Source organism: Panthera tigris, chromosome D3 (genome assembly GCF_018350195.1).
Source record: "Panthera tigris isolate Pti1 chromosome D3, P.tigris_Pti1_mat1.1, whole genome shotgun sequence".
Lineage (NCBI taxonomy): Eukaryota > Metazoa > Chordata > Mammalia > Carnivora > Felidae > Panthera > Panthera tigris.
Genome location: NC_056671.1, coordinates 88052376 through 88073300, shown reverse-complemented (window position 1 = coordinate 88073300; position 20925 = coordinate 88052376). Strand labels below are relative to the sequence as shown.

At 40.3% G+C, this 20925-nt stretch overlaps 2 long non-coding RNA genes across 3 annotated transcripts; one reads left to right on the top strand and one right to left on the bottom strand.

Moving 5' to 3' along the window:
* Positions 1–9272: 9272 nt before the first annotated feature.
* LOC122232629 lies at positions 9273–14504 on the bottom strand. Its single transcript, XR_006209987.1, has 6 exons — positions 14388–14504; positions 13562–13823; positions 12659–12779; positions 11604–11702; positions 10838–10894; positions 9273–9549 (listed from the first exon to the last, which is right to left on the bottom strand). It is a non-coding gene; the product is annotated as an uncharacterized LOC122232629 (long non-coding RNA).
* Positions 13598–16478, top strand: LOC122232630. 2 transcript variants are annotated; one of them, XR_006209988.1, is made up of 2 exons: positions 13598–13684; positions 16030–16478. It is a non-coding gene; the product is annotated as an uncharacterized LOC122232630 (long non-coding RNA). The 2 variants fall into 2 exon arrangements; XR_006209989.1 differs by having other exon boundaries at positions 13617–13697.
* The last annotated feature ends 4447 nt before the right edge of the window (positions 16479–20925 follow it).

The following is a 20925-nucleotide window of genomic DNA, read 5'->3' as shown; positions in this document are numbered from 1 at the left end:
AGATCAAAACAACAAAATGTAAAATTATTTGCCAAGTTTTTCACCTTAAAAAGCTAATTAGTAACCTTCTTCATGATCTTGAATGGAAGATTACATATATTCAATTGTCAAGAGAATGTAATAAAGACGATGCTTTATGATAAAGAAGTTAGTAGCTAGCATATGAGATACACATATCTTCTCAAGGGGATCAAGAGAGGCTTAATGGATGGTTGTCTTTCTAAGCAGCTCTTCAAGGTTGGAGACCATCGAATAGTGGGGCAGGGAGAGATTTGTGCCTAGAGAAGTTCGAGCAGGGAGCAGTCTTGGGAGGCCAGGTATTCATTTGAGTTAGCTGGAGCGTAGGAGTAGACTAAAGGAGAAACAGTAAATATAGTTGGAAGAGTAGTTTGGCATTTGCATCATGATTTCTGAGCACGTGTAGTTTCATCTAAAGGAGTTCGTGTTTTTCCCAAGGAGAATGTTTTAATGTTTCATAGCGTGATACGGTTTATGAACTATACTTTAAGTCGAATCCTCTGACAGCAGTGTGCTTGTCCAGTTGAAGGAGACTGGAATAAGTAAAGGGAATCAAGAACAATACAAAAACAAAACACTAAGAAAGAATAAACTGTTGGTAGATATCCAGAAATATCTGTCTTGCTTTTCTATTTCCTGCCATACTTTTTTAAGTTTCAAGATTGTGATTGGCTAACTAACCAACACACTGAGTGCTATATGCTGAACACCCTTCCGAGCGTTTGACAATTAAGCATTCTGTCGGTCATCTTAGCAGTTCCAGCACTAATAATAGCAATGCTCGTTGTTATGGCTGTTACTCCACTGTATATAGGAGGACATTGAACACAGTTTTAGTAACTTTTCCAAGACCTCACCAAAGGGAGTGATAAATCCGACTCTGACCCAGAGCTGATTAATGCTGGAATCAGCCAGCAATCCTCACCCATGTGCCTATGGCCCTCGAAGAGTCAACATACTTTTTGCCAAAAGTAGTTAATTCATATTCATAGTAACCCCATCGTGTTGGCTTTCCTTCACTGTAAACATTTATATTATAGCAACTTCTCTCCGCCCTGTAGCATTTAAGGATCAAATGACAATGCATCGGAGGATATTTTGTGTATCCTTACGTACGTTATCAAAGTCGTGTGTAAACTTCATCTACCACCGACGCAGAACAAATGCATCGTCTGTCAAGAGCAGTAATGGAGATGATCTCCAGCCCTTCCCGTGTTCACAGTGAGATGACTGACTTCCAGAACCCACTGACTGTTATTCAAGGGAATGACATTTTCTCGGATGCTTATTCTATCGTATCATCTCATTGAACTCCAGAGCTACTAAATGACCCTGAAAGCCCTAGTCATCAAATATACGCAGAAATACCAACACTTGGAAGAAAATCCTGTTTTCAATGCCAGCCAATTTCTGGATATGAATCTGCATGATATAAACAGTGGATAAGCAAGCATGCAGACAGCTATATTGAAAATTACAGTCTCCTAACCACAATTATGATGTAAAACGTGATATAATGCGCTAAAAGTCATGTATCCCTTTTCAACAGGGAAAACTCAAAATTCAAATTTTAGGTTCATTTCATCCTACTTATGTGCTCCTAAAAAAGCTGTCTGAACCCTCCGAGCTCTGGGGCCTTTATCTGTGAAAGAGAGGGCCTATACCCCATGGAAACAGTTGCTGAGACACTTGGAATCCGTTGCGTCCATGAACGAACAACACGAAACCTGTTTTACTAACGTGGGGGCTGTCTGTCCATTTGTGCGTTACCAATCTGTTCTCCAGAGTGGGAAAAATGTCTCCGATATGTGACACCTTTATAAATCCACGAACCAGCCACTGCTGATGACCCGGGAGTGCTCCGTGTTTGTGATTCCCAAGGGTTTAGTCAGCTCAGGAAAAGACCTCAGCTTTCAAGGCAGTAGTCAACTGACATCAGTGAATGAGGGATCACGAATGATGGGACCAAATGGAAGGAATGTCGCGGTTGGTTGGGCATAATGAGGATGATCATGGAAGAGACACCAACACAGATATGGTATAAATAATATGTTGGGGAACCTGGGGGGATCAGTCCCTTAAGCGTCTGACTCTCGATTTCAGCTCAGGTCAGGGTCTCACAGTTTCAGGTTTCATGAGTTTGAGGCTCAAGTTGGGCTCTGTGCTGACGGAGAACCTACTTGGGATTTTCTCTCTCTCTCTCTCTCTCTCTCTCTCTCTCTCCCTCTCGCCCTCTCTCTCTCTCTGCCCCTCCGCCACTCAGACACATGCTCTCTCTCTCCCTCCCTCTCTCTCTCTCAAAATAAATATACTTAAAAGCATGTAATTGAGAATTGCTAATTTTTAGAATACAAGTGTTTGAAGATAAGCCTCAGGACTGACCAATTTGGGTATCCTTCAAAATAACTGTTAAGTGCATAGTCAATGTGGGTCTGTTAAATGAGCAAATGAGTAGAAAAATTACACTTAAAAATAAATAAATTTTTTATTTGTCACAGATAAATGTCCTGACCTGACTCCTGGCTTGTATTTATTAGCCCTTCCTTCTAGAAGTTATAGAACTAAGCCAGTTTCTAAAGTAGTCTAAAGAGGGGCACCTGGATGGCTCAGTCGATTAAGTGTCTGACTTCAGCTCAGGTCATGATCTCCCGGTTTATGAGTTCGAGCCCGGCGTTAGGCTCTGTGCGGACAGCTCGGAGCCCGGAGCCTGCTTCGGATTCTGTGTCTCCTTCTGTCTCTGCCCCTCCCCCACTCGTGCTCAGTCTCTGTCTCAAGAATATTTTTTTTTAAAAGTTAAGAATAAATAAAAACAAAAGTAAGCCTAAAGAAGTAACGTTTAGTAACCATTGTTACAGGCACACTAGCTAAAAAGAACAAACAAAAAAGCTAATTTGAGGTTCTGCTTTCTAAGCAAACACACACACAATACGAATAAAAAAAATGGGAAGTTTTGAAGAACCAAAACTTAGACTCACATTTAAGTAGAATTGCTTTGAAGTACGTATCTAGCCAGTATACTTAGGATCCGTGGATCATTCATGATTTTTAACTTCTCACATCTGCTCACTTTATGAATGAAAGTGTCCTTTAAAAAATATCACTCTTTAAAACACAAGTTTTCCAGGTAGATCATCATCGTTAAGATGGATCTTAGGAACACACTTTCCTATAATACACCCGCCCCACTTTCTGAAAGGACAGTCTTTATGTGTTAAAAAAAGAGGGGCGCCTGGGTGGCTCAGTCGGTTGGGCGGCCGACTTCGGCTCAGGTCATGATCTTGCGGTCCGTGAGTTCTAGCCCCGCGTCGGGCTCTGTGCTGACAGCTCAGAGCCTGGAGCCTGCTTCACATTCTGTGTCTCCCTCTCTCTGACCCTCCCCTGTTCATGCTCTGTCTCTCCCTGTCTCAAAAATAAATAAACGTTAAAAAAAAAATTTTAAAAAAAAGAGTAAGTCATTACCTGGTGATCCCAACTATTTTGCAAAATGTTAATGCACTTGGGGCCACTCTCCGTTCACTTTCGATGGCCAACCTTTCCCCCTGTTTATATTGAGACGTTTATGAATTACGTAGGTATTTTCTGACCAGACCTTTACCCTTCAGTGGCTTGTAAATGGGCATCATTTGTTTAAGGACGGTGCCTGTTGGTGAGATCTGCTATCTCACCCCCAGTTTGACTGCTCTGAATTACCAGGCCTGGGACGCTGCACACTGGTCGTTTCTTTGCCAGCTGGTCCCCGCTCAGGTCTCCTAACAGAAGGTAGAGGAGGAAGATGGAAAAGCAGCTCGAGACCTCAAGGACTTGAGTCTGAAGGCTGCTCAGGCTTCATATAGCTTATGAACTCGGCGCTACCTCCTAATTCCCTGTCTGTTTTCTCGACCTTTCAAGCTGTGCAACAGATTCCTTTTATCACACTCCCTCTTGATGTAGCCGGTCTGTTTTCTGTTTTCCTGGCCGGAGGATTCTGATGGGTTTTAACTGGCATGTTGGTCCTTGCTAAGAGCATTTGAAGATTCTGCCCCGAGATTCTTGTGCTTAGCTTTTGAGATCTTGTCTAGTTACATTTCACACACTGGCTAAATTATTTCTGAAATATTAGTTTTATAGCATGAGCTCTTAAAAAATTTATATGACGATCATGCCTATGTTTATAATGAACAGGTGTTCCTTTTCATGGGGTGGGTAGTCCTCAATTCCTGTTGAGATGCGGGGGGGGGACATTTGTAGTGACAAGACCTTGACATGAAAACATTATGGATCCTCTTTTGAATTTATATTCCAGACCTAGCCAGCTCCGGGCAACTTTTTAATTTGTTTATGCACACCATAATCAATTCTTGTGTATCCTTACATTTTACTTTCTTCTTCAGGAATAGAGTGGGTTTTTTGTTTGTTTGTTTGTTTTGTTTGTTTGCTTTTTGTTTTTGTTTTTGTTTTCCAAATGCTTGGGCAGTTTTGGCCTACTGACACCTTCAAGAGAGCCTAGAGACCCTGTTCTGGTGGTGTATTAGAAGTTTCAGGGCATTTCCGAGGAGGGCTAATAATTGAAATTCTAACGAATCAGCCACAGAACTTGCAAAGTGAAAATTTTATAACTTCGGTTTTTCACAGGGAGTGCCTTTGAATCTAATCACCTGGCGGTAAGAATTCTAATCTGAGTCAACCACCCTCAGACTTTCATCTCAAGGGAACAGGGAGACAACTAAATGTGGCTGATAGGTGAACGGAGTAATTTTGACTCAGTCTGTGGTCTATTTAATTGCAATTTTCTGCAGTTCGTGAATATACAGGAGAAAAGATCCATTTTTCTGGCTTAATCATATGAAACCATAGCTTGTTATGATAAACTAATTTCGTGCAGAAAATATTCTTGACGCCATTTAAATTTGGATTTTTACCAGAACACTCACATGTATTTATCTCAGTGGAGTGACAACCAGCAAAACAGTAGCTGTGCATTAAAGTATTAAAAAAGTCACCATTGGCAAATATTCAGCTTACACGGAACACTGTCCTAAGTATCTTACAGGTATTTACACAGTTAATTCTCATAACAACCTTACAAGCTAGATATTATTAGCTTTATTGTACAGATGAGAAAATGAGGTCCAAAGAAGTTAAATATCATTGCCAAGATCATGTAACTAATACATCATGAGGCCCGGATTTAAACTTTGGAAGTCTGGATACAAAATCCGTGGTCTTTTTTTGTTTTTTAAATGATTTGTTGTTTATTTATTTTTAGAGAGAGAGAAAACAAACAGGGGAGGGGCCGAGAGAGAGAGAGAGAGAGAGAGAGAGAGAGAGAGTATCCCAAGCAGTCTCTGAGTTGTCAGCTCAGAACCCGATGTGGGGCTTGAACTCACAAACTCTTAACTGCATGACCTGAGCTGAAACCAAGAATCAGACGCCTAACTGAGTGAACCATCCAGGCGCCCCTAGAATCCATAGTCTTGACTGTTCCTCAAATTAGTTCTCAGTGATTTCCCACTTATTATTTTTAATAAATGGGAAGAAAGATATTAGTCACTGATTTCATTCCACTCTTTCTAACCTAGTGAGCACAGAAACAGGAGAGAGAAGGAATAAATGACAGAGATAACAGAATCAATTCTGCTTGAAAGCATTCTTTAGGAATTCCTGGGGAGATACTGGAGACCTGTCGTGGAGAATCTCTACGTACAAAACCATTTTAGCGTGATGCACCTGGTCTGTCGAGGTTGCTTTTAGTAAATAAATTTAGAGTTTATGGATTTATAGCACGAGGCCTGCTAAAACTGTTAGTCAGCACGTGACTATCTCAGTAGTAAATGACAATGTCTCGTAACTAAAATATCTCACTTTGTACAAACGATGGCTTACGTGCAACACTTCGAGAGCTCCTGTGTGTGTAAATGGTATTGAGGTTCTCCTGCCGCAGCTATAAAGGACCCGGTGAGTTGGGTTTGTATACCCAGCTTCCACATACGTCACCTTCAGTGCAAAATTACCTCTATTCTTTGAATTATGGGTAAATTTTGATTCTGTGGGAGGTATGTGATTCTTGGAAGTCTGACTTGGAAGTCTGACTTGTTTGCTTTATCGTGGACTTTCCTCCAGTTGAAGTCTTGTGGAATTCAGAGTTCATTGCTGAAGCTGTATGCTTGTTTGGCTTGACTTGGTGGTTGTCATGAGTCCTGTTCATGTATTCAACAAACACACAAGGAGGAACAGCAGTTGCTGTTCAATATTCAATATTGAACATTGAATATTCAATATTCAATAATGAACCATATTCAATATTCAATGTTCAAATATTCAATAAATATTTATTGTATCCATACTAGGTTCATGGAGCTGTTTGAGTCACCAGACAAAAGATATTCACTCTTTTATGTCATGTAATCTAGGCGAAGGAAACAAAATAAAGAACAAAGAAAAGCAATAACAATAAAAATCCTGTGGCCTGTTGTGCATGTACCTTGAAAGAAAAATAAGGCATATTAGGGGCTAAGTGTCGAGATACAGGTTTGGCATTTCATGCAGAAGAGACATGACCAGGCTCTCTGGGAATGTGACGTTTGGCCAAAATCTTAATGGAGTAAAACGGACGCGTCAGTATCTGAGGGAAGAGATTTTCGGGCAGAAGGAGTGTACTGGGTATGGTTGAGAAGGTGCTGTGGTGGGAAAAGAGGGGGAGGGAGAAGGCAGGAGCCATCAAGGGTGGAGTGGCCAGGATTGAGATCAGTTAGGGGTGATGAAGATTTTGTTCTGACTGAAATGGGAAGCCACTGGAGGGTTGTGTCAGGGTCACAACATGGCTGCTTTCCCTGCTCTGTTCTGTCTGCTGGGTTGAGGAAAGCCTGTAAAGGAGCAAGGGGGAGGTCATTGAGAACAGGAGGACATAGTGCAGGTGACACATGAAACAGGTGTGGCATATCTGTCAGGGTGCAGAGTCAGGAAAACCAAAGCCACTCTCCATATCCCGGGAATTAAAATGCATCTAGGAATTAAGGGCTTATATAAGCTTTGGAAAACCCAAGGAGCAAAGGTCAGAGAAGCTTCCCCAAAGGTCTTTAGCCTGATGATGCCTAGAAGATCCTGAAATTCTCAAGATTCTCTGGAAAATGCCACGAAATTATGTGAGTCTACAGATAGTTCTGAAGAACATGCCTGCACATATGTGGGTATCATACATGCCCATGAGCCTGGCTGTGCGTGCCTTTGGAGAATAATGGCCTCCTCATCTTTTCCGTCAGTAGAATCTCTCATGAGTGCTCATCAGTGACAAATCCTATCATTAATTTGTACTTTCTAGAATTCCTTGACCTGGGATTATTACCTGCTTATAGTATTGCTTTCAAAGTCGTTTTCTTTTTGTATGTCATTATTCCTCAATGCCTTGGTAGAGAGGAGAGGTAAATACTGTATGGTGACACTCTGTCCTCTGGACCTAGTTCACCCCAATGAATTTCATTATGAAATAGTTAACTTGCTGATTTTTATATCATTCTTTCCTACCCGTGTATCAGCTTTTTGAGGAAAGTAGAGATCCTTTTCATTTTTGTATCCCCGGAGGATAGCACCTTCCTGGAATATCCTGGATGGGCAATCAATACTTTTTGTTCGAATGAAAAACTTTTCCATGATAAAAGGAATCATCATAGGACAAATTGAATGCTAACACACTGAGAGAATCGATACGGACAAGTAGAGACGTGTGTAGTAAAGAGATATACACCATTCAAGAGAAATTATCCATACAAAATTACAATTCAAATTTGAGTGAATTTGTGAAGGAAGTATAGGAAATAAAGAAATGTGAAGAGCAGGAAAATATATAAGAAGCAAGATTTTTTTTTTAAATAAAGTATACAGGGTATAGCTAGGCTTAAAACAACTCCGGATTATTTTGAGTATACCATTTCATTTTTTCTGCTTTTTTTATTATTATTAATTATCATTGTTATTATTTTCATCAGGGAATCTTTCAACTATTCATGACTGACTTGGGAAGAAAAGATTAGAGATTTATATTCTCAAGGCTTGCCAAGTATAATTGAATTGATATGCTTGTATTTTTTTCAGATGCCATTACACTTTTGGTGCAATACTTTGTAAATAGACAGCTCAATCTTCTTGTCAAGTTCTGAAAGGACATATCTAAGGACTATCCAAGAAAATATTTTGGAGATTGTGCTTACTAAAAAAAAAAAAAAAAAAAAAAAAAAATGCAATCCCAGCAAAATCCCTTTAGAGCCGGACTTGATCCTGTTGTTTTCCATGGAGCACTCTCAATTTACCTGATGGTCCCGGGCAGGTTAGAACACGGCAGAAGCTGGAGCTCAGTCACAGCAAAGGCAAGCGAAACCACACATCTGTTAGGAGAGTCTGGTTTTCAACAACAGACACTTAGTTTTCTCATGTTTTAGAGTAAGCATTCATCATGAAAATGGCAAGTTGCTACGAGTAAGATAAGGTTAACTATAAAGAAGATTCTTGGACACACATTGTTTTGTTTAACTGTATCCTGACTGTCATTCTGAAGGAAGATGTTATTACATTCTTCGTTTCACAGGTAAGTAACCTGAATCTTAAAGGAAGTCAACCGATTTACCCGGTTCGCAGAGCCAGTAGATGGAGGGACTCCCAGACCCTAACCTAGGCTTCCTACTGACATACTCATTTTCTCTCAAAGTACTGACTTTATATACTGAGCCCTAGAGATGTGCTAATGCTTGATATACATTTTCCAGTTCAACCCTCAGAATCACATTATAGGGGTGGGGGAGGGTTGGTTGGTAAACAGCCCGTGCTTTTTCTGAGGGGAATCGATGCTCGGTGACTCTCAGTGACCAATGCCAAAGAAAGAATTTAAAACCATTTGGAGGGCAAAAGCAAAGCAAAACAAAACAAAATCAAAACAAAAAACCAATAATATGTATACAACCTCATCTCTAGGAAAGCTGTTTTTCCCCAGCATCAGAAGTTATTTATTTGGTTTCTCTTCATAGGAATGATGTTGGGTTGTCTGTTCTTAAAGAAGCACCACCAATCTTCTCTACTAGGACTGGAAACTAGGTCTCCAAGTCTCCCTTCCTTCTCTGGCTCTGGGTTAGAGTTTGTCAGTGACAGACACTCACAAGGGATTTAAGGGGAAGACGGAGTGGAAGCCATTCTTCTCAGGAGGTCTCGGGGGGCAGACGCAGCGGCTTCTTGGCCACACCCACGAACTCCCAGTTCTCCATCGTGGTGACCAGACATGGAAGCTTCTACGTGTCTGTGAGCTCTGGCTTCCGTCCAGTCCCCGTGCTGCGGTCAACGGTCCTCAGGGACTGCTTCTCCAGTCCTTCAGCTACTGCCTTCCAGACTTTTACTAGCCATCTCCACTCACATCTGTGGGATCCCCAACTCCCATCTTAAATTCCTCATTCTTAAAATGCTCTAGAAATTCTATTTCCCTGACTGAACCCAGACTAACACAGGTGGAAGGTTGGTACTGGGGCCTAATCCCAAGTGCGTGATCATCGGTAAAGGTGCAGTGTTTCTCTTCTGAAAGAAACAAAGAATGGCCGCTCAGTGGAACACACTGGAAATTTTGGAAATAATGTATACTGCAGCAAGTTCACTTAATTCTACCCAGTCGACTGTGAAGGGGAGGGAATGATAGAAGGCATCAGAGAAATAATTAACATGTGCAAAGAAGCCTGTGGAAATGATAAGGTGAATGTTTACCTAATTCTTTTACCAGTCAAGTATAGTGCCCTTGGGAGGAGAGGAACGACATGTATTGGCTTTGATATAAGTGGGTTGCACACACATGTGCAAAAGGATTCTGACATCATAAGAGCAAAAATAGGAACCGTGTTCTCAGTATCGAGAAATGAGACGAAGGATATAATGTGTTGATAAGGATATTGGTAGATTATATATTGACTATATTTTTAAAAGCCTGTACTCTAGAAAATGTACTTTACTTTTTACTGTTAACATGGCCACCATTTGTTGTGTCTATACAAGGTTTGAGCCCATTGAGTTTATAAGAAATTACGTATTTTTTTGTGTGTGATAGGTAATGTAGTACAAGCATATGAAAATAACATGTTCAGGTAAGCATATGATTTAACAGCCTGGATTGTTAAGTCGTGGATCATAAAGATAAGGTCTTAGTGCACCCCAAGGAACAGCATATTAAAACTATATACGATGGAAAAAAACCAGTTTCTTGCGTGCAGGGTATACGAAACTCAAACATAAAATGATGGTACTGTCACTGATGCTGTCATAAAGATTAATGCAGAGGAAACCTTTTTGAAAACGAAATATGCTATTAAATGTTCATTATGAGATTCGGCCCCATCTATCAGTATCCACTAAATAAAGATTAACAGCCTTCTCTCTACTACAGATGTTACTTATTCTGTCTTGGTCTCAGATAAAAGAATCTTTATCCATAACACTGCTGCAAATTTCTCATTGAAAGGAATCAAGACAATACACAAATACATTATGTGACTCTTAACAATCTGATCGAAATAGTTACAGACAATATTTTGTTTGACACAAGTGAATACTAATTTGTGAATTCAAAATATGACTGATTTAGTATAATATCTTCAAAATAGCAAGAAGAAAAACTAGGTCTGTAATATGGTAAATGTGTAGTGAGCCTTTCCCACAGTGTCGCAAAGAACGTATCTGGAGCCGATTCCCAATTAAGAATGTCACTTGCGGTGACAGCAAAGGCGCCTGGTTTCAGCGTCTTTCACCTGAAATGTTCAGTCTCTTGCAATTGTCGTGAGTGGTGATGAATTGCACAAACGTCCAAGAGGAACCTTACCTGGTGGTGTTTGCCTTCACATATGTTCAACGTCATGCCAACTTTTAATGTAGAAACCTAACAAATAAAAAGAACTGTCTCAGAAAATAAAATTGTTATTGTGTTTTTATGAGACTTCTGTCCTGGCTACTGGATTTTATAGCTTCTACAATATCCACTTTCCCTTGTTGCGTGACCTTCATTTTGACTGAAACACCATCCATTACTGGTCTGCAGTCAATTCTCAGTACCTGTACCCCTATATTCCTGTTGGGGGTGCTCATCACCCGTGTTCCTCAACACAACCACCCCCCCACAACTGAGGTAAACATTACTCCAAGCATTACTCAACAAGTAGTGTAGGAAACAGTTATCCCTCTAGATGGAAAATTCCATGGAGAGCAAGAGCTATGTTTTGTTTAATTACCTCCCCATATACAGTATCCAATATAGCTCCAGGAATATAGTAGGCTATCAATGTACATTTGGTGAACGAATATATATAAATGATGTGGATAAAATATTTTTGAATAATAATTGATGTTTAGTTTCTTTTCTTTCCCTCCCTTCCTTCCTTCCCTCCTTCCTTCCCTCCCTCTTTCCCTCCTTCCTTCCTTCCCTCCTTCCTTCCTTCCTGTTTTCTTGCTTTCTTCTTCATATAAAGGGCCTTGTAGCTTCCAGCATCAGGACATTTTTTCTTTTAAAATAGTCATCTTGGCAGGAGTGAGATGTGACCCATGAACTCAGTGGCTCATACAAACAAACATTTCTTTCTTGCACTCCTTACACGTCAGAGGCGGCGGGTTGGGGCCTTCAGCTCCCCTCCCCGTGTTTCTCATTCTGAAGCCTGTCTGGAGGAGATGCTTTTGTTGAGGATATGTGGTTCCTATTGGGAAGAAAAAAAAACAAGAGAATTGGAAGAAATTCAAATGACATTTTTGATGCTTCTGCTTGGTCTTGATTCATGCCACATTTGCTTACCTTCCACTGGCCCACCCTGTAACGTGGCCAGACCCAGAATCAGTGGGGAGGGACATAAAATATCTTACAAAGAAAGGGGAAGCAAATCTTTGGAAACAACAATACAATCCACCTTACCTGTCTATAAAATTGCTCCTGTAAAGTAAGTATGTTTCAGAAAGTAGCCCCCATTTTAAGTGTGACTTCCAAGGACCAGGATTTGTTATTCAAAATGCTTAGTTAAAATCGCATAAATTAGAAAGTCCTTTGGCAACAAACACTGAATTCGAGGTGTACAATTTAACTATCTGTGACCTTTGTAAGTTTCACGGTCACCAGCCATCTCTGAATCTTCGCGTCAGGGTAGGTAAAAAACTGAACTAAAATATCTATCTTATAAAGTTTTCATGCACATTATATAATAACATGTAAAAAAAAAAAGTCCAAGGGCAGCTCCAGATTTAGAGCAGCACCTCACCCCTCTTCTCCTTTCTCTAAAATGTCCTTATGCTGGAAGAAACACTTAGTTTCACTGCTTTGCCCCGTACCTGTTGGCTTCCTGAAATCTGCTTTCTCTTGGCATCTTTCACAAGAACACACCTAAGCTACGTGGCATCAACTGGCTTGGATATTGACAGCTGGGGGTGTGTTCTCCACCTCCAGGGCTCGGGGTTCAGCTGGTGTCTGTATCCAACCTCAGGCAATATATTATCCCAACATACAGTATTTGGTATAAATAAAGGAAGGAGTTTTGTTTTTCCTTTTTAACTCTAGAGATCTGCTAGGTCACTGTCATTCCTGCCGTCTCTTGCTGTACCCTTCAGAAGCAAGGCATTGAGAGACTTATGTAAGAATATAGTTTCTGGCAGCAGGAAACTCAACTTTTCAATTTTATTCTTGAAGAAGAATCTCTCTTCTCTCCCGCCCACATGCTTTTAAAACATCTCAGAATAAAGTTACTGTTTGTGCTGTCTTCCAACTCGAATAATCTGACAGATTGCTTCTGAAAGAAATCTTAAGTTAAATCAAAATACGAAACTTTAATTAACAAATATAAGCAATGCTGTACATATGGATTTTGCCTAAAATCATGACAATTTCCTCTGTTTGTCAGGCCCTTGGTCAAAGTCAAGAGTGTTTGTTAGTTTGACTTTGGACTGGCAACAACAAACAATAAATATTTACGGAGCTATGTAAAGTGTTACGATGTACATGTATAATTACATATGTATATTTTATACATATATAACAGTTTAGCAATAAAGTTATTTAATGGTGCTCATGGGAAACTGTCTCATTTTTGTATTTCAGAGAATATTTGTCCACTCAATCAGTCATGCCTTCATACATTAAATCGGCTTTTATAAAGTACGAGCTCTGTACTAGACTCTTCTGCTGAGACCTAGAAATGTAGGTATAATCATTCATAGTCTCATGAGGAAGACACGGAAGTAGATGATTACAGTACCATAGATTCAAGCTACATAGATATATAAGTGTACTTATATTTATATTGCATAATATAGTAAATATTCTCATATTATATACTCATACACACATATACATATACCTACATATATATATATATATACACACACACACACTCATAAATTGAGTATTGTGAAAGCAGTAATTCCCCGAGAAAATGAAAAACGTATGTTTCTATATGCCTGAAGTTGGCCTTTTTTTCTTTTTTTTTAAATACACATTGCCTTCTTGTGACATCGTAATGACAAACTTCCATGGCAGAGGTAAGATTCCAATCCAGTTTGCCTGGCCACGAACCCTGTGTCCCTTAAGTGGCTCGTAAGCAGGCAGTCAAAGGAAACCATTAGAGGCTGTCAAGGCCTTTCCAAGGAGAAGGGCTGCTGTCACTGGTTGTAAATGGGGAGCAGTTTGTCCCAGGAGGTGAGATGAGACAGTAAGTCGAGACCAGGTTGTCCGCTGTTCATCATGACGGTCTTGCTCAGGTTATCTTCTTGCAAATTAATATATTCACTAACTGTTCGCTCTTGCAACTCAAACTTCGCTGAGCACCATGCCACATCTGGAGAGACAATGATGAACAAAAGATCTCTGACTTTGAGAAGCTCAACATCCCTAGCAGAGAAGAAAGGCATCGAGCATTCACCCAAACCATTGCAAGACGATGGGGAGAATGAGATCAGATTCTTGGAAGGCTGATGTGAGAGAAAACACCTGTTACGATTAATTAGTCTGAACCAGTTGAATCTCAGTGAATACGGAAATCTCTGAATATGGAAATTATCGAAATTTCTGTCACTTGCCAGGCAGAGTTGTCCAGATCCCTTTTCAAATTAGCCATGTGCCATTAATTCCGCCCTCACCCCACCCCCACCTCTTATCCTGTAAACAGGACAAGGGCCTTTGAATGTTTCTTTTAGTTTCAACCAGTTCAGACTACAGTTGGCCAACTTTCAACAAAGAGAATCCCTCTTTAAGTATCTTGGAAGTTTCCCTGGCTCTTCCTTTCTCAGTCACTACGTATATTATTTCCCACTAATTGCCATTGCTGACATTCAGACATTTAAATTTTCTAAGTGGACATCCTAGATTAATGCACCTTCCTTTTGATGAAGAACATTCTGACCTCAATATTTCATTGGTCCAAAACTGTCATTTCAGAGACTCAGTTTGCATTATAATAACTTCTGTTTTAACCCAAGGTCTTTGGTATTTTCTTGCCTTCTTCTTCCTCCAGACTGACTCTTGGCAACCCCTCAGGAAGTTCATTGTCTTTCCTGCATTCCGGAACATGCCTGACTTTATCAGTCTGGTGTGGCCACTCTGCTCTATTCCGCTCCCAGAAACTTGAATTCATGTATCATAGCACACCACTGCAATGACAGTTTTGTTGGTTATTTTTCTTCAGTGTATTTCAATATGTGAGACGAAGGATGGTCCTATTTGTATTTTATCACTAGAATCCAGTAAAATGGCCCATGCAGATTGTGTCCAATAAGCGTTTATGGAATTTATCAGCAAATTTCTTCCACCCCAGTGTTAAGACAAAATTTTACTAAGTATTCTACTCATGATTCCTTGCATGTCTCTTCCAAAATTGCTCTTTTTGTGAATAATTATCTTACATTATGTATGAGTAGACACTTTGTCAATTAACCCATCTGAACTGCATTACCATGAGGGAGGGAGTGGTTGGGTCTATTTGTTTTTTCTGTCATAAAAGTTTCCCAAGAATTAGGTGGACATGCTGAGGTTTTTAATATCTTTCGGAACCTGAGGATTAAAGCAATATCCTTCAGGAGAAATAGCAGAGTAAATTTAAATGAAACATTCTTCCTTAAATAACTAAAGTGTTAACCAATATTAATTATACTAATTATAGTATTCATTCTATAAAGATGATTAGGGTCTTGGGGTTGATAATGAAATACATAGTTTTAGAGAATGCGGATTTCAGGGGACAGATGAGGCAACATAGTAAAACTTTAATATAAGAGTTAGCACATTGAAGTCCTAATTCCTTATTAACTTCTATTTTCTTTAACTCCTTAAATTGTTAAGCTAATTTATTTTGTATTTTGGCGACTTATTTATGGACAAATGGAACTGTAATAGACATAGAGATAACTTCTTATCTTTCTTCTTCTTTTTTTACTTGAGAGAGAGAGAGAGAGAGAGAGCATGAGCAGAGGGAGGGGCAGAGAGAGAGAGAGAGAGAGAATCTAAAGCCTTCTCTACTACCAACGTGGAGCCCAACGGGGGGCTGGATCCCATGAACCTGGGATCATGACCTGAGCCAAAATCAAGAGCTGGACGCAACCGACTGAGCCTCCCAGGTGCCCTGGTATAAAGGTTACTACTTTCTTTAGCACGAGTAAAAGAGCAGTGATCACTTTTAATTAATTTACACTGGGAAGCATAGTTTTCTTGTATTGATCATTTATTATCACTTCCATTTCACACTTTTTCATTTGTACCCCATCACGGCTTTCCCACGACCAAACAAAATGCTGTGGTCCCGAGACCGCGATCCTCAGGGTTAACCCATATTACTACCACAGATATTTCATGTACATTTCTATATATGAAATATATATAGATCACCTGGAGGGTTACCGCAGGTACCGTTACCAATATTCTGTTACAAGTGATTGGAGTGATCTGATGGCTAAACCTGCCTATGAGTGACTCTAATTAGTTACCATCAAGGTGGCGCTCAGTATTGTCTAGACATAAACTGCCATTTTTACATTTCTTTTGTTTTTCAGTCTTTGCCCAAACCTCACTCCCTTCTCGGTCTTCTCTGTGAATGACAATAACTGGAAGCAAAGGGGAGAAAGTCTCTACCATCTAATAAAAGGAAACTACATCAAATGACGTACACAGCATAAAGTAACCCGGGAGTCATCTGGTGCAAGCCACTGGCCTTCCAGATGAGAAACTGAAAGCCGGGAAATTCCAATTACTTCCCGAAGCTCTTTCAACAGATCAGAGAATACGACCTCGTCCTTCCAATCGCCAGTTCAGTGCTGTTTGCAGAATGCCCCGCACAGCCTATTGAGTGAACTGTGTCAGGAAGAAACAAGATAGACCTAATGCATCTGCAAAGCAGATTTCACTTTCCGAGACAGTATTTCAGTCGATACTAACGACATCGGAAGGGGGAAAACATTGTCTCTTTAAAAAAGAAAAAAGAAATACCAGGTCTCTTCAGTCAGAATGTTGTGGAATTTAATGATTTCTTGAAATACGCTGTAGGTGGAGAACCCGGAGGGGGCCAGAGGTAAAGAAAGTTGCAGCCACGTTGGCATACTAATTACCAAACCGGTTGACACAGAGCCTTAGGTATCGCTATTGTCACAGCAGATAAAACACATCCTTTTGGCTTGTGAAGGTTTTGGAGTCCTTTCATGAAGCCAGATGGGTTCTAATGAATGCGGTAACGGTACACAGGCCTACGTCTTTTTATTCCTAACTGGCAGCCTGAGATCCATTTGGGATTTACCTAATGAGTCTACCCCGGGAAACTACCCTTTGCATTAATTAGCTCTATGGGCTGAACAGGGGGAACACGCAGAGGGCTGTTAAAATTGAGGAGACAATGACAAACTCTCGGTTCTTTGGACCCGTAGCCTTTTTAAATCTGAAAATTGTTTTTATACAAAGGAATGATATTCCCGGCACCCTGGAGAGTTGCCCAGCCTTGAGAGTGTGGCCAAGAACATTCCCCCTTTTTCTTCATGACAGGATCTCAGTTTTGTTTGCAGCACCCGTGAGCCCCATGAAGTGTTCACCTCCTCGCGTAGGGGGGGCCACGTGAACGAGCTCTAGTCAATGACGCCCAGGTATGTCTGCTGAGTGTGGCTTCTGCGGACGCCATGGTTTGGGGGCCAAAAAGGAATCAAGTCACTCTTCGCTTTTACTCGCTTCTGTCCGTTTGGACGGTAGACATAGTGAAGGTGAAGCGTTTATTTGGATTTTATAAGGAAGAAGTCTCCATGATGAGGATGGCCGAGCAGAAAAATACACAGGGTCCAAGACAGGTTGGCCTCACGTACGCATGTACCTCTCTGGGCTGGCCACTGACATTAAAAATCCCAGTCCCTATTTGGCTAATCACTGATATCCCAAGCCCCAGGGGGGTTGAAGTGGTCTCTAAAATGTTTTTGTCAGGGCGCCTGGGTGGCTCAGTCGGTTAAGCGGCCGACTTCGGCTCAGGTCATGATCTCACGGTCTGTGAGTTCAAGCCCCGCGTCGGGCTCTGTGCTGACAGCTCAGAGCCTGGAGCCTGTTTCAGATTCTGTGTCTCCCTCTCTCTGACCCTCCCCCGTTCATGCTCTGTCTCTCTCTGTCTCAAAACTAAATAAACGTTAAAAAAAAATTTTTTTTTAAAAATAAAAAAAATAAAATGTTTTTGTCAATTAAGTAAAGGAAAGACTTAGACTTTAAGAGTCACCTTTGCTTGCACGACATGAGTTTGCTTCTTTTCCTGAAAAGATAGGGGAAAAAAGCCCAGCCTCTCACTCTTGACCGGCATACCCACAGTCTACTCACACAGAGCATTTGTGTGCCCCAAACACCCAAGGATCATAGGAAAGGTTGCCTGCCGTTCAACCCCAATACACAGTCAAAATCACTTAGTAGAAAATTTTTTTTAACATTTATTTATTTTTGAGAGACAGAGAGACAGAGAACAAGCAGGGGAGGAACAGAGAGAGAAGGAGACACAGAATTCGAAGCAGGCTCCAGGCTCTGAGCTGTCAGCACAGACGGACGTGGGGCTCGAACCCCACCAACTGGGAGATCATGACCTAGCCGAAGTCAGTTGCTTAACTGACTGAGCCACCCAGGCGCCCCTAAAATCACAGAGTAGAAATTTTTAATTTGGTGCGCCTTTCTGGACCCTGCAAAAATAGACATTTTCTTGACAATTTCTCCATGTGATGCCTAGGGTCCTAGCCCCTCTCTGAATCTTCTCTGCAGTCCTCAAGTGCCACTTTTATGTTTTTATGTAACTTCTGTTTGAAACTTAAAAGCAATTCTCTCTTTTTTATCTCCCCAGCAATAGTCTGACTTTTTCTTTTGAGGCCATCATACCAATACAAAGCCTGACTTTCTTCCTCAACCATGTTTTAAAGTATTTTGTATTTGTTTGCTCATATTTTTTTAGAAAACTTTTTATGTTGTTTTGCGAAGAAGAATATCGGTGTCGGTTATTAAAACATATGGATTGCTTTCACTTTGCTGTAAGTAAAGGAAGGAACGATGTAGGTGTCCATACTGATGTGGACTTATGTCTAGTTTTATATTTATAAAAATGACCATCTATGTGGGCGCTATTAATTAAATTTCTACTTCGGAGGGCGGATAAAGTCTTTAGAAATGTCTTCGGAAACATCAGCCGACTCTCAGAAGCTGTTGAAGAGGCAGCTAGTGTTGCAAAGTGGGAAAATCAGACGGTCTGGCAGGCACTTTGGCGTTCTGTAACCATTTCTATGTCTGCATCTCCCTGAGTTTCCATCTATTAAATAGAAATAAGACACTGCGGTCATCATGTGGCTTTGAAGATTAATGGTACTGTGAATATAGGCTACATGAGACAAGAATTGCTGGGAAATGGTAGAGTCCTTGATTTTCTGTTGAGAAAGAAAACCCATCTTAATGTGTAGATTGCAGACTCCATAATTTTTTTTAACCAAAAGTTGATGTGAGTTTTCCTAATGGCGGTTTGCCTTAGATTTCTTCTCAGTATCTATTCTATTGAGTGTTAATTCAGGCAATGAGCTCATTATCCCAGATAGGAGCACGTTACTATCTGGTGATTACAGCCCCATGACACAACAGGCAATGAGTACTCTACAATCAACTCAAAATAGGCTTTTCTGGCATGGCAAATGCCTCACACAATGGGCCACCGACAGCACCCCCTGCAGTGTGGCCCAGGATGACTCACTTTCAAGTATTTCCTTTTTTTTTGCAAGCCAAATCATCTGCACATAGTTAACGTGAGAGAAAACGGGTGGAAAGAGGTGGTTAGTGTTGGAGCTTGGAATACAGCTGAAGATCATGACCCGAAATTAGCCCTCACCAGCCCACAGAGAGACCAAGGAGAAAACCAGGGAGGTTTCCTGTTTAGATTCCAGAGCGTATACAAGCATGTGGTGTGAATACCTATTACTCGATCCCTCTGGGAAGGTTGAGCTTTTATACTTTAGAATCGGCGTCAAGACCATGTTGAGAATACAGAAAGGAGAAATGCATTTGCCTTCTCCTGTTTCTTTGCCAGAAACCACACTATCAAATAATACATAAGAATAGGGAAATGTTTGTGATGCCTTTTAATTTCTATGACAAAGAAAATGCCAGTTTCAGCATGAAATTCTTATATACCTCTCTGACTAGGTAAGATTTTTTTTTTTCCTTCACTATCCAATTATTTTGGCATGAGATATAGAGTTGTCTGTATCTGAGGGGTGGATATTGCTCTAGGAAACGATTTTGGATTGAAAACGTCCTTGATGTAAGTAACTCACATCTCTGTGTTCTTATTAGAGCTCTGTTCACCATGCAGGTTGTCTCTTTCCAATCCCAGAAAAACACGCTGAAACGACATACAGAAAATATAGCGAAATATATGAACACCATTTATTATTTCATGACTAATTTCCTAAAAGCTATACTTTACAGTCATGTGTTAGGTGAAATCAAATAATGCAACGTTGTGCAGATATAACTGATCTCTTTTTGAGTCAGGAACTCCTGATGGCACTTTTACCAAAATGACTTTTATAATATTTAAAGCCTACGTTGTAAGATACGATAAAAAATGTATTGGCATAGTTTATTGATCTCTTTAAAGTATTAGGTGTGAGACTTTCATAGATCTTTAAAAAATATATTTTTAGGAGGGTTGAAATTGGGTTATTACTTAAATATACTTGAATATAAAAAATAGTGCGATCGTTTAGGTGTTTTTTCTAATAGCTACAGTTTATTAAGTGCTTCCTCTATAACAGGAATTGTGCTCATTGAGTTATAGGAATTCTCCTATCTGACACTCACTGCAACCCTGTGAAATGAGTATTATTATTTTTCCCATTTTAAAGATCAAGGTTCTGAAGCTTAAAGAGATTGAGAGTCTTGCCAAAGGCAAGTTGACTGGGTTGGACCCATACCTGTTTAACAACAAAGCTTGTATTATTAATGATATGGATGTTCTTCTAAAACATTCTGCCAATGTTTATATCCTTATTTCTTTTCAATACAAGACTTTTATCTCTAGGCTTCCAGCGAATACTCTTAAGATTTTAAAAATAGATTCTGGGGGCACCTAGATGGCTTAGTCAGTTAAACATCCAACTCTTGATTTCAGGTCAGGTTCTTGATCTCACGGATCGGTTCATGAGTTCAGGTCCCAAGTCAGCACAGGGCCTGCTTGGGATTCTCTGTCTCCCTCTCTCTTTGCCCCTCCCCCACTGGATTGCCCACTCTGGCTCACTCTCTGTCTCTGTCTCAAAAATAAATAAACATTAAAAAAATAAAAAAAAAATAGTTTCTGAAGTTTATGTAATAAGAGCATGACATTAAAGTACTTCTCTTTGGTTCAAACAATCTAATCCTACAGAGACACATCATTGACTCTGTGTTCAAAATGGCGTGCTTCA